Source organism: Diadema setosum, chromosome 3, assembly GCF_964275005.1.
Source record: "Diadema setosum chromosome 3, eeDiaSeto1, whole genome shotgun sequence".
Classification (NCBI taxonomy): Eukaryota; Metazoa; Echinodermata; class Echinoidea; order Diadematoida; family Diadematidae; genus Diadema; species Diadema setosum.
Genome location: NC_092687.1, coordinates 22,514,677 through 22,526,712, shown reverse-complemented (window position 1 = coordinate 22,526,712; position 12,036 = coordinate 22,514,677).

The window sequence follows — 12,036 nt, the reverse complement described above, 5'->3', positions numbered from 1 at the left end:
TTGAATCCATCTACTGTTATGCATCAGTGCCCCCTTGACTTGACAGAAGGCTGTATAAAACCGTCTATTCAATTCAATTCAAATCAATTCAAAATAAAAAAAGAAATATATATATATATATATACCTATATACACTCAGCAAAAAAAGGTAAGTTCCCACTAGCATTTTTGGATTTATCTCAAAAAGTATTTTACCGATTTTCACAATTCAAACGGAAATGGATAAGGAATTTCATTTCTCATAACATGAGTGGCAAATCATTGCCACCTGATATCATTATTGGTGTGAAAGAAATAAATGCATTTTATGTCAAAATGCATGGAAAAAAAATTGCACTTTAGTGATTTGCAATGACTTTTACACGAATAATCAAACAATCACTCATGATTCTGAACATTTTTTTAAGCATGGTTGATTGCATATTTCTCTATCTCTTTCTTTTCATGAGCATACAGTGAAGTATTTGATAATTGATATTTGATAATTGATATCAATTTAACTTGGAATACTCATGTCCAGAATATTACTACAGCAATATCTAAAACAACTGGTGTTTTAAGGAGAATAAAGTATTTGATTAATGATCAAACTTTAATAATGTTATATAACACTTTATTTTTACCATATGTTATGTATTGCAATATTGTATGGGGCAACTGTATCAAAAGTGAATTAAATACAATTTTCATTCTTCAGAAAAAGGCTCTTCGTATATGCACACACTAAAATTTTTTGGCTCACACCGATCCTATATTTCATTGCCTAAAAATTTTAAAAGCCCATGACATACATATATATCTAACTGCTATATCTATATGTATAAACACACTCGAAATTTATTACCATTTTTTCATAATGCCTTAGTAACCAATGACCATATTCATTCATAACCAACCCGTCGTTCCCATGATTTTAATTTAAGTAATCCAAAGCTTTTACTTGCTCAAAAATCGATTAGACATCACGGTGCGGATACATGGCACACTCTTCCTGAGGAGTTGAAACAGTGTGCCTCCTTGTTTTCATTTAAAGCAAACTTAAAGAAGCACATTTTATTACAGTATACTTCAAATACAAATTGAAAACAAATAATTCATATGATTAATGTTGGTTTCCCAAATAGCAACATCGCATACCGTTCCCTCTTTCAGCAAACCAATTCGATTATTCTACATTCCAGCATATCTGCCCTTCTGCACTTTCTAGCACTGTGCACGCACATCCACCACCATCACGTTTATTTTCCCCTGCTACCTTCGCAGCAGAATTTGTATTGTATTGTATTATTACGAAACTAGTATACGTCCCTACCTTTTCCTCTGGCCGGCCATCTTTTCAAGTTATGCTTACAATGGCGGCCCTCTGCATTATCGCTCCATAATTATAATTGTTGTAATCCCCGCTGCATAGACATGCATATATACTGTATATTGTATCATTAATTACCTTTTATATCTTTGTTTACGCAAGTCAAACGACTCTGTTTTGAATTTATTTTGTATATTTCCCACATGTTCATGATCATGTGCCTTATGTATATTGATTTGCTGATTGATTTGTTGATTTGCAGAAAATAAAGTATCTATTAAACAAAAAACAAAACAAAAACATGTCCACCATCCGCTTCAATGACCATGAGCCGGCATCTCTTCCTCATACTGTTAATTAAAGTTTACTAGGCACTGCTCAATGTTGGTCCCTGCTCTCTGCAAGATGCGCTTAAATTCTTGCAGTGAAGTGTTATCTTTCACCTTCTTGCTCGCTTTCCGCTTAATGACATCCCAAAGATTCTCTTCTGGATTACAGTCAGGCTATCTTGCACGCCACTCCATACGTTCGATGCCATTTTCCTCAACAAACTGATCTACAACTTGAGCGCATGCTGCAAAATGGCCATAGGCACATTGATGTGATCAACCCAGATTGGAATTACAAATCACATGGCTTCTACCAACATTTTCATATTGAAAAGGCTGTTGTTTAAAAAGTATGCCTAACATCTGTTTAATAGTGAAGCACATTGTACCTGAAGAAATTCCTGAAATTTGCACAATTTAAAAAGGTCATTTGCTAACTTACATAGGAAATGTATACAATATGCTTCCTTTCGCCTGAAGTGCAACTTTTTTCCCATGCTTTTTGACATAAAATGCGTTTTTTTTACACCAATAATAACATCTGGTGCCAATGATATGCCATTCATGTTATGAGTAATGAAATTCCCTATCCATTCCCGTTTGAATTATAAAAATCCGTAAAATACTTTTTGAGATACATCTAAAAATGTTAGGGGGGAACTTGCTTTTTTTTTTTTTTGCTGAGTGTATATATTCTGTATATGTATGTACTGTATATGATATATATATATATATATATATATATATATATATATATACATATGTCTGAAACAAGACTGAGAGCAATGGAGAGACGTAAAGACAGGATTTCTTTCCATTATTATAGCCTACAGAAATGCGATGAAAATGTGACTGAAAGGCAAACATTTTTTTTTAATCGATAGATAATGTATAGACTGCGACACGAAGAGAGAAGCACTTTATTAGTCAGAACGTTAATTGTTTTTTTTTTTTATTACATGTTGATTAGAAGTATACTTATTAAATATCATTTGCTAGTTTTAGTTTTTACTTTCCATATGATTTAGGTAATTACAAGAGACTTCGTAATTCCTTGACAACCATCTTTCAAGACCAGATTAGCATAGATGGATATGGGCTATCCAGCCATCTTCTCAAATGGAAAATGACAAACAAACAAAGAAGCAAAAAATCTCAACTTCTCTTGAACAGGATATAACAAGTTGCTTCAACGAAAATGCGACTTTTAGACCCGGCTTTTGGAACATTGTTCACAATGGTATGATTTAAACCATTCGAGAACATTGTTCTCGAATGGTTTAAATCATACCTATCACACCATTCACGGTCTATTCTTTTGAATGGTGTCACATCGTCCTCAAAGCCATTAGGCTGTGGTGTACCTCAAGGCTCTGTTGGCGGGCCCACCCTTTTTTTCTATCTATTTGATCGGGTGGAAGAAAATATTTCAAAGTCATTCTGTTCGGTATCATCTATATTCAGACGACATACAAGTTTTTTTGTATTTTTTCCACCTCAGCAAATCCAAGCATCTCATGCACTGTGCTGTCTAGAAAATTGCATCATTGATATTGATGCTTGGATGAAGTCTAACTCATTGCTTTTAAACCACAGCAAGTGTGAATTTATCCTTTTTAGTTCTAAATCTCACTTAAATAAGTTGGATATCAATTCCATTTCGATCGTAGGTAATGATATCCCTCTGCCAAAGTCATGTCACAATCTGGGTGTTATGTTTGACCCTCACATGGCAATGTCTGATCAAATCACCAACATTTCTAAATCAATCCGTTATCAATTGCGCAATATTGATTTTATTCGCAAGTATTTGATTCGCTCCGCCACGGGAAAAAAAAAAATTGTTCATGCACTTATTTCTTCACGCCTTGATTTCAAAAATGCTTTGTTTTTCAATCTACCAAACTCACAAATTGCCCAATTACAAAAGCTACAAAATGCCGCTGCACGTATTGTTTCTTTGTCAAGTATACGCAGTCATATCACCCCTATCCTGAAGAGTCTTCATTGGTTGCCAGTACAGGAGCGTATTCGGTTTAAGATACTTCTTTTGGTTTATCACGTTATTTAGGGAACAGCTCCTGATTACAATGTTTGTTTTTTTCGTCAATTCCAACCTTCACGAACTCTTCGATCCTCAACTTCAGGTCTCTTACATATTCCGTTTTCTAGGAAATCTTGAGGGGAACGAGCTTTCGCTGACGCTGGACCAACACTGTGGAATTCACTTCCTCGTGAGTTGAAAGACTCAAGCGCCATAACATCTTTCAGGAGTAATTTAAAATCATATTTGTTTAGCAGTGCATTTTGTAGACCAGTGCCTTTTGAAGACATACTTTCATGTCTTTTTCTTCTTCTTCTTCTTCTTCTTCTTCTTCTGCTTCTTCATTTTCTTCTATTACGGTGATGTACCAATTGTATCTTCAGTCTTTTTGCTTTGATGTAAATCGCCTCGAGCATTTAATCTAAGTGGAGAACGGCACTATAGAAATTGTATATATTATTATCATTATCATTTGATCTCACCTGTAGGACAATATGTCCCCTGCACTTCTGCGGAGCCGATGTCGTTGACGGCTGTACACTTCACATTGATACATTCCGCAGGACGAGATATCGTCACTGAAGACGAACTCGACGATGACAGAGCGACATTGTTCGACTCGATGACGAACGTGTGAATAGCGGGACGCAGAGGTTCGCTGTTGTCCACATGGCAGGTCACGGTAAGGTCAGCTATGCCGTTATTTCGCCTTTGCTCGTTGAAGATAACCGACAAAGCACTCTGCCTCGGAGGATCTACCATAGGAAATGGAATATGTATACATAATTCAACATGTACAATGTATGCATACATGTATGTATAAGTGCATGTGTGTGTGCATATGTATATACCTATATACGTGTATGTATGCTTGTGTGTTTATAAAGAGAATTAAGCTAAATATCAAATTAATCACTCGACTCTGTAGTGACCCTCGGCAACGAAACTTTAAGTTTATTATGTATATAGACATGTTGATAAGGTTTCAATGTGGTTGGTGTTTTAAACATGTAACTGAAAATTGACACTTACCCTCTGGGCAAAAGATTCTTTCCGATGTTACCCTGCCCAACCCGTTGCCCGCTGTGCAGATCACATTCACACATCTGTCTGGACGTGGCTCCAGCGTCGCCATCGGAGACGATGATGACGACACCCTTCCATTTTCGGTTTCGATGACGAATTCGTTGAGGGGAGGAAAGGGTTGATCGTCGTCGTCCACCTGACACGTCACGATGACAGATCCTCGCTCGCCCTCCGCTGGACGATCTACGAATTGGATCGCTATGATGTTCCCCTCAGGAGCAGCTGTTTGCCCACGACGAACATAGTTAACGGAACGGAAATATTGATCACTGTAACACGCACTCTTGTCTATAGTTTTTTAGATATTTAAATTGTTGAGAACATGATCTCTCACTAATGAAGCCTGCGTCAATATTGTTTTAGGTCTGCTGCAATGCGATGGTTCAAATACATGCCAAGAAGCTTTGTCTGTGAAGAGACGTCGTGCTCGAAAGCCGAGGTAAAGGCTAATTAATGTCAACTGACTATAAAATAAAGAATAGGCCTAATTATTGCGTATTAGGACTGTCCAGTTCTTTACTTCCACCTTATCTATAATATGATAGCAACTAATTATAGGTTTCTAGAAAAGTATTTCAACAAGGGTTTAAAAGTATTCAACGTTGGTATGGCACACATCCTCTCTTATCCTGATACAAACAAAGAGTCATGAACGACATGAGTTTTCTTCATGTGAGGCTGATCATGACACATATCGATTATTACCACATCGAGGAACTGATTGTGAAAATATCAGTTCATTATTCAGATGTTGCTTCACTCCATAATTTGTTCATTCTATATTCATTCAAGAAAATATACCTCTTTTTAAATTCCCGATGAAGGACAATAAAGGCGATTGATTGATGATAATGATGATAGAAATGGTCAACGGTGAAGATATTATTGATGATAAACTACTTTTGTAGCATTCTAATATCACTCTCTTCAGAAAAAAAAATAATTTAATCATGCATAATCTTAATCGTATCTGTAAGATAGTGATGAAAGTTGTGTTATTTTTTGCAGATGTCTGTGAAGTAGGCCTATGTGATCCTTGTATTCAATGGCAAAACGAGAGACGGTACTTACACTTAACTTGAATAGCAACAGTGGTAAGATTGTTGTTGGTCAGACACTGTAGAACCTTGGACTCTGATGTGGGTGTGAAGGTAAGCTGGCTGCGGATATCATATACTTTGTATTTGTAATCCGTGTACACTGAGGTTCGTCCGTAGAAATTGTATGCTACAGAAAAATATGACAATGAATCGGTAGTTTTATTGGACTTCAGTTATTGTATTTTATCATTTGAATCACTGAAACGTCAGTGGCATACTCGTTTGCAGCGCATCTCGGTCTCCAAAATAAAATATTGTGTGTACCTCTGGAGCGTGTACTTTTAAAACTACATCTTGTCAAAACTGCTTGAAAGTTTGACCTTATTGCAATAAATGCCAAATAAGCCGCGTCGACATTCTGCATGAATCGCATACGTTTATTTTGGTTTCTTTCCTGTAGTACTATGTGTTATTATAAATCAATGATGTTTTGTTTTGCCTTGTTTATTTCACTTTCCGAAATTCTTTGTTTAGACTCTTCCAGTGTCTCAATGTATTCTGTCAAAACGAATTCTGAATTTAAAAAGTACCCCCAGTGGTTTGGAACCAACATGTCACTAAATCTTGGACAATAATACATTTTGCCTACAACAGTGGCGGATCCAGGGGGAGCGCACCCCCCCCCCCCCCATCTGCTGCAAGCAATAACCCCCGATATATATATATATATATATATGTATGTATATATATATAGATATATATATATATATACATACATATATATATATATATATATATATATATATATATATATATATATATATAATGATATATATATATGTAATATTTTTTTTTGGACACATCATCGGAAGTTGTCGGCAATATAAACGGCCTCGGTATAAAAGTTAACAGAAACACTCCGGGAAATGCCAAAGAATTATCTTAGCAAAAATATTTTCAGGAAAAGGTGTGATATAATTTCATATCCCATCATTACCTTTGCTAATATGTGTTAGCAAAACTTTAGCATAACCTTGTAATAAATATTAGAAATACATGAAATTAAAAAGACAGAGTGATGATACTTAAAAGAGAAGGCATGACACGATAGTTGTACTGCCCCCTTCCCCCCCACGTATTTTTTTTCTGTTAGAATTTGTTAATTTCTGATGATATGGATGCAGCGGTTTTTGTTCGTTTGTTGTTGGTTTTTTACACATTAGATGATCAAGAACAACGAAATTTGCTTGGGAACTGGATTTTTCTTTACAGTATTTGGGATTCAAAGTCTGGTTCCCAACCTTTACTACAAAATGACGCTAGGATTTCATGAAGAGTCTTTTCGAGAAATCCAACTATTCTAAATATCGGATGATATGCATGAACATTTTCTCAATACACCCATAATATGATAATACATAACATATACATCCATGTATATACTTAAATGTGTGCGTCTAAGAACTTCACATGGGATTGTCTCGTCACTATTATACCCTAATTTTGTTTGTGTTCAACAATAGAAAGTGAAATCAACATCTTCTTTGCGCACTTCAAGATCTATATATGTTTTCATATTTTGAATTCATCGTAATTACTGTGGTATGTAGCGTTTGGACTTGCAAACCTGCGTTGTTTCTTAATACCAAATCCTTTGAAAAACGTGACTGCATCTTATCTTTTTATTTTTTTTGCAATTTGATTTTTTCCCTTTTTTATGAGGGGACTGCATACTGCAAGCTCTGCTTTTTAGCAGTCCTCTCCATTTCCTGCAATATTGTTTCTGACTTTACTACAGTGGCGTAACATTTATTTGTATCTCTGTTCATAATTTACCTGTGTCTTTAGAACATGTTATCATGTTCATCACATGGTTGTACCGATTTCGTGACATTATCAGTATATGCGAACATTTCATTGTATATATAATTATTTTGTTGGAAATGAAATAAATCAATTTGAAACTTGAAACGAGAAATTCATTATCGGCTTCCCCAACTCGTATGTATCCGTGACCGGTAATGTCATTAACTCTTTGTTCTGTTGACTAATGTATGTCTTTCTAAAAACTTAATATTTGCCAATCAACAGAAAGCGTAAAGTCTAGAAAAAGTGCAAGTACTATAACAGATTATTAGATGTTCTGTGATTTTATCAGGCCTTTGTGGTAAAGAGTATAGCTTAATGCGAACGTCACCGTTGAATATAGACATTACACTTTAAAATCAAATCCATCGATCTGGACTGAAGACAATGGTGGATAGACAAAACAGAATGACAGTAATCACACAAGCCAGAAAATAATAAATAACTAGACTTGGAATTTGTCAAGACTGACAAATTAGGTGATCCGATTTTTTTTTAATCAATGATTCGAGTCCTGATCGCAATAGACATGACCATATACGTTTCATCTGTGTTTAGAGACATTGGCCGTGTGATGTTTGGATTCTCATTTAGAAAAGAGAGTCAGGTCTGCCATCTTTGGTACCAAATTCTGTATACACTATAACGAAGATACAGAATGAAGTATTTTGACCATTGACCCAACTTTGCACAGCCAAGATGGCATCTGAGCAAAAAGTGGTTATTTTGTGAAATGATTCTTGTAACATGGTCTTTACGTGTGCAAAATATGGGAAAGATAGGACATGTATTCACCAAGATACAGGTTGAAACATTTATGACCTTTGACCCTAATTTACATACCCAAGATGGTGTCTGATCAAGTAGTTGTTATTTTATGAAATAATGTACGTGACATGAACTAAACATGTTCAAAATATGGGGATGAAAGGGGCTGTTTTTCTCGAGTTATTGCAAAGAAAGTTGCAGAAAGAAAGAAATATCTCAATACATCGAAGATAAGTTTGATTTCAACCAAGTTTTTTGACGTGATCTCGGCGTCGTATGAAAAATTGGAGAGGACAGTGACGATAGCCCATAGTCTCAGCTACAACATATTAAAATCTGGGAGAAATTCACCGAAGAGTAAGTGAACTCGTGCTCGATAAAGACCGCCATGTCAATTTTCATTTCCAGAAAAATTCCCTCCCATAGAGATAACACGTAAACTGGTTAAATTTGACAAGGTTACATTATATCCATTTTCACGAGGTGAAGACATCATCCGATTAAATCTTTGATGGAATAGAACTTAAAGAGTATTAAATTGGCTACAACATACTAAAATCTGGAAGAAATTCACCGAAGGGTAAGTGAGCTAGTCGTAGATAAAGACAATCATGTCAATTTTCACATCTAGAAAAATTCCCTCCCATAGAGATAACACGTCATAATGAAGATAAAGAAAGAAGTACATATGACCTTTGACCCTACTTTGCACAGACAAGATGGCGTCTGAGCAAAAAGTGGTTATTTTGTGAAATGATTCTTGTAACATGGTCTTTACGTTTGCAAAATATGGGAAAGAGAAGACATGTATTCACCAAGATACAGGATGAAACATTTTTGACCTTTGACCCTAATTTACATACCCAAGAAGGTGCCCGATCAAGTAGTTGTTATTCTATGAAATAATGTACGTGACATAAACTAAACATGTGCAAAATATTGGGCTGATAGAGCTTGTTTTTCTTGAGTTATTGCAAAGAAAGTTGCAGAAAGAAAGGAATATGAAAAAAAAAATGGAAGATAAGCTTTAATTTCAACCAGGTTTTTGGGCATGATGCCGACTCCGTATGAAAAAACGAAGGGCACATGAACGATAGCCCAAAGTCTCAGCTACAACATACTAAAATATGGGAGAAATTCACCGAAGCATAAGTGAGCTAGTGCTCGATAAAGATAGTCATGTCAGTTTTCATTTCCAGAAAAACTGCACTCCCATAGAGATAACACGTAAACTGGTCAAATTTAACAATGTTACATTTAATCCCTTTTTACGAGGTGATGCCGTCATCCAATCAAATTGTTGTTATTATATATCTGAAAGACCATTTAATAAGCTACAACATATTGAAATTTGGACGAAAATCAACTAAAGAATAAGTGAGATATGCTTGAATGAACTTGAAATTTGATGACGTCATTTTGAAAATTTACTTTTTTTACTTTATTAAGAAATTTGATACCTTTTAATCATTTTTTCAGCATTGCCAACCCATGAAATGACATGTACAACTCATCAGCTTTCAGAATATGTAAAGAAAATGGGGGGTCACCGTCCATCCTGACGAGTAAAATCGGATTTAAAAGTTTTTTGGCATTGTTGCACTGTATATCGCCATTGACGCGCGCGCCGAATTTCAACTTTGACGGACCCGTATGACGTCATTTTGAGTGGGATTGACTTGAAACTTGGTAGAAATATTCCTTGACATTTCAGACATCCGATCAAAGTGAAAAAAACGGGAAATTTTCATTGCATATGAGCTGTGCGTGCGTATATGTGCGCGCGCGTACGCGTCCGTCCGATTTTTTCAATTTTTCAAAAAATGCTCCAAATGGTCTGAAACGTGTGCAAAAAGATTTTGAGCTCGATTGGAGCATACAAATATTTCAACGCGCGCGTACGCGCACGTTTTAATAATAAATATGAATTTTGATAATATGAGTAGAATGCGCTTGACTTGAAATATATGTGACGTAAATTTCATTGAAAATTTCCATTCCATTAATGAGATATGAATGAAAATGTGTTTTCATATAATGACGTCATCGTGACGTCACGGTCGACTGATCACTATGATACATTAGATCAGTCATCTTTGAGGCATGATACATACATGGTATGATTTTGAAATTGATAGGCAGAGGACTTTCTGAGCTAACCTCTGCACAACTTTTGAGGAGAAATAAAGAAACAAATAAAGAAGAAGAAGAAGAAGAAGACTAGACTCGGAATTTGTCAAGACTGACAAATTAGGTGATCCGCTTTTTTTTAAATCAATGATTCGAGTTTTTACCTGAGATTACGGACATTGGTCGTGTGATGTTTGGATTCTCATTTTGAAAAGGGAGTCAGACCTGCCATCTTCGGTACCGAATTCCGTATACACTATCAAAGATGCAGAATGAAGTATATTTGACCTTTGACCCCACTTTGCACCCCCAAGATGGCATCTGAGCAAAAAGTGGTTATTTTGTGAAATGATTCTTGTACCATGGTCTTTGCGTGTGCAGAATATGGGAAAGATAAGACATGTATTCACCAAGATACAGGATGAAACATTTATGACCTTTGACCCTAATTTACATACCCAAGATAGTGTCTGATCAAGTAGTTGTTATTTTATGAAATAATGTACGTAACATTAACTAAACATGTGCAAAATATGGGGTTGATAGGGGCTATTTTTCTTGAGTTACTGCAAAGAACATTGGAAAAAGAAAGAAATATGAAAATACATCGAAGATAATCTTTAATTTCAACCACGTTTTTGGACGTGATCCCGAGACCATATGAAAAACAAAGGGCACACGTACGATAGCGCAAAGTCTCAGCTACAACATATTAAAATCTGGGAGAAGTTCACCGAAGGGTAAGCGAGCTAGTGCTCGATAGAGACAATCATGTCAATTTTCACATCTAGAAAAATTCCCTCCCATAGAGATAACACGTCATAACGAAGATAAAGAAAGAAATAAATATGACCTTTGACTCCGATCTGCACAGACAAGATGGCATCAGAGCAAAAAGTGGTTATTTTGTGAAATGATCCTTGTAACACGGTCTTTACGTGTGCAAAATATGGGGAAGATAGAACATGTATTCACCAAGATACAGGATGAAACATTTATGACCTTGGACCCTAATTTACATACCCAAGATGGCGTCTGATGAAGTAGTTGTAATTTTTTGACATAATGTACGTGACATGAACTAAATATGTGCAAAATATGGTGGTGATAGAGTATCTTTTTCTTGAGTAATTGCAAAGAAAGTTGGAAAAAGAAAGAAATATGAAAATACATCGAAGATAGGCTTTGATTTCAACCAAGTTTTTGGACGTGATCCCGATACCGTATGAAAAAATGAAGGGCACATTAACGATAGCCCAAAGTCTCAGCTACAACATATTAAAATCTTAGAGAAATTCACCGAAGCATAAGTGAGCTAATGCTCGAAAAAGATAGCCATGTCAATTTTCATTTCCAGAAAAACTGCACTCCCATTAAGATAACACGTAAACTGGTCAAATTTGACAAGATTACTTTCAATCCAATATTACGAGGTGATGCCGTCATCTAATCAAAATGTTGTTA